Consider the following 2,982-nt stretch of genomic DNA (forward strand, 5'->3'; position numbering starts at 1 on the left):
TTGTTTTAATAACAACTAAACAATAAAAATAAACCGTAAATAATTTTTTAAAAAGAAACATAGCAACAATAATATAAAAAGAAATAAAAGAAAGAACACAACCTAAGGAAACTGTAATCTCTGAAGATTTTATTAAGAATAATGATCAGTCTGCATACATCAGCAGGTAAAGCATGTGATATGACATGACATTTCAGAAGTGAACGAATATATCAAAATATAATACCTTGATATGAGAAGGAATTAAAATTTTAGTTATGACCATGTGATTAAGTAAGATATTAGATATCAAAACTATAATGAACTTTATACAACAATCATTGCAATCCACAGCAAATTTTCAATTGTTGATTATCGCTAAGTCCAATATGATTAATATATCTAAAATTTGTTTCGTTTTAACGTCAGCCCGCATAGCTCAGTCGGTAGAGCATCAGACTTTTATGTACTGTCGAATGATGAAATCTGAGGGTCGCGGGTTCAAGTCCCTCTGCGGGCGATAAAATTTTTCTTGCAATACCATTTTTTTTTTTCTCGTAGTCGAACAAATTTTCACCGTGATAATGTTACAATTGTCATTCAAAATTCTTTTGCGTTGTTATATTTCCATTGTGAGTCAGTCTATTGGTGTATCAGTCCCACCATACAATATCACATCATCATCAAATCAGAAAACGTAATTATCATTGCTACATGTAAATTAAATTACTGTCCCGCCCTCTGAAGCAGTTCTGTGAGACCTAGGGATATTTCACCTACTGCTATTTCCATCGACAGAGAAACATTTATTTATATCGTGCTAGATTTGTCTTGGTCACCTAAAAATTGCACAACATCTATCTTACCTTCATTTGTTTCCACAAGTGTCACAATTTCGTTGCACCACTGTGACCTCATTAACGGAGCTCTTCTGAAACTGATTAAAATTTAGGTAATAGAAACATATGTTAGATCTTAACTCTATTTATCTGTTCTACACCTGTTGATTAGCCTTAACATCTTGATATTGTTATTAGTTGCTTCCAGCTTCCATTATTATCTTCATTTACAACTTTGTATATATACATACATACATACATACATACATATGTGTATGTATGTATGTATGTATGTATGTATGTATGTATGCATGTATGTATGTATGTATGTATGCATGCATGTATGTATGTATGTATGTATGTATGTATGCATGTATGTATATCTGTGTGCGTCTTTGTGTTTGTGATTGTCCTCCAACCACTGCTTGACAACCGGTATTGGTGTGTTTACGTTCCTGTATCTAGCGGTTTAGCGGAAGAGACCCATATAATAGGTACCAGGCTTTAAAAAAAGTTCTGACGTCGATTCATTCGACCAAAACCCTTCAATGCGGTCTCCAGCATGGCCACAGTCAAATGACAGAAACAAGTAAAAGATATATGTATATATATATATATTAGGCTTACAAAGAATAAGTCCTGGGATCGATTTGCTCGACTAAAAAGGTGGTGCTCCAGCATGGCCACAGTCAAAATGACTGAAACAAGTAAAAGAGAGAGTAAAGAGTATATATATATATATATATATATATATATATATATATATATGAGGCGACTCCAGGTCATCAGCGTCACTCGGGCACATCACAGATTTCGCATAAGACACATGTATAAAAGAAGGAAAGAAGCATAAAGCACACCGCAGACTTATATGTGCACTGATAATTTAACAATAAGACCGAAATATAGTTTTGATATAAAAATTACTCACTTCATTTATATACGAACTCCAGTCGTCTTGGTTTGATAGCGAACTCGTGTCATGCAGTTCCTTGTTGCCCACGTCGTTCAAAATGCTTTTCTCGGTAGAAATACGAGCCAGTGAAGATAGCCATTCTTAGGCCATTAGTGCTTCTCAGATATGAGCGGATTCTATCTAACGTTGAGAAACTGCTCTCGTTAGCAACTGATGTTAAGGGAATGGTCAGCACTAGCTTAATTAGTTTAATGGATTCCGGCATAGCGGAAGTCAACTCCAATTTATGCAGTAATTCTAAAAGGAGTTGATTGATTTGCACTTATTGAAATCCCTATCAATATACATATATTTTAGCTCGTTCACTAATTTCTTGCATTCAAAAATACAGGGATACTTGAAACAACAAACATGACCAACGGTAGAGTTTCTCCGTAACGCTACTTGCACAAAGTCAATCAATTTGTTCATACCATTTTCTCTGAAATGTTCGAGTTCCAATTTTGGTTTTCAATGAAGGAGTCGACCTGCCTGCTCGAAGAATTTCACATTTTTCCGCAATCTTTCTAGCCCCAAATAGCTTATTTTTTTATATCTAGCACTATGTCTTTCTCTATTTCTAAGCTAAGGGGGAAAATAAAACAACCTTACAAAACACACAGACGCACAGAATAACAGCAATCAAATAATGACAGCGAAGTGCACAACAAACATCAGCGATCTGATTGTTGCCTGTACTCTTGACAAGAGATGCCAGTTAGTCTTCTACACCTACCAGGCTCCTTCGTATTGGCCCGAGTTGTTGGATAATTTATCGTTCTTTAAAGAATGTTGTAGAACGGAAACTTTTCGTAAATTGGAATCTAAATCCTAATCTCCATAGAAATTTATTGTTTTAAGAAAACATTGAATTTGAATTACTTTTAACATTTAGGATTATAGATAACAACTCGGGCTGTAACTTCTGAGCCCGAGTCAGGCACATGTAAACGATGTCGGGAGAACGTCTGCTACGAATGATATTTTTTGACACAGGTCACCTCTAAGACCTGACGCTGAACGAAAATAAATGAACTACGACCCGGGTCAATAAAAGGAACCCGGGTTATTGGCTGCAATTACATGCATGTAGTCAGCGTTGGGAGAAATTAAATCAGCTTCCAAATACGCGTTCACTTTATGCTTAGTGAACGAGCTCCGAGTGCCGGAGTTGCCACTGATATATATACATATATATATATATATATA

General features: G+C 35.3%; 1 non-coding gene across 1 annotated transcript; it reads left to right on the plus strand.

Annotated features, from left to right (window-relative positions):
* The first annotated feature begins 407 nt into the window (after nt 1-407).
* On the plus strand, nt 408-499 carry Trnak-uuu (transfer RNA lysine (anticodon UUU)). Its single transcript is given in 2 exon segments — nt 408-444; nt 464-499. It is a non-coding gene; the product is annotated as a tRNA-Lys (tRNA).
* Nucleotides 500-2,982: the final 2,483 nt, after the last annotated feature.

Source organism: Octopus bimaculoides, chromosome 6 (assembly GCF_001194135.2).
Source record: "Octopus bimaculoides isolate UCB-OBI-ISO-001 chromosome 6, ASM119413v2, whole genome shotgun sequence".
NCBI lineage: Eukaryota > Metazoa > Mollusca > Cephalopoda > Octopoda > Octopodidae > Octopus > Octopus bimaculoides.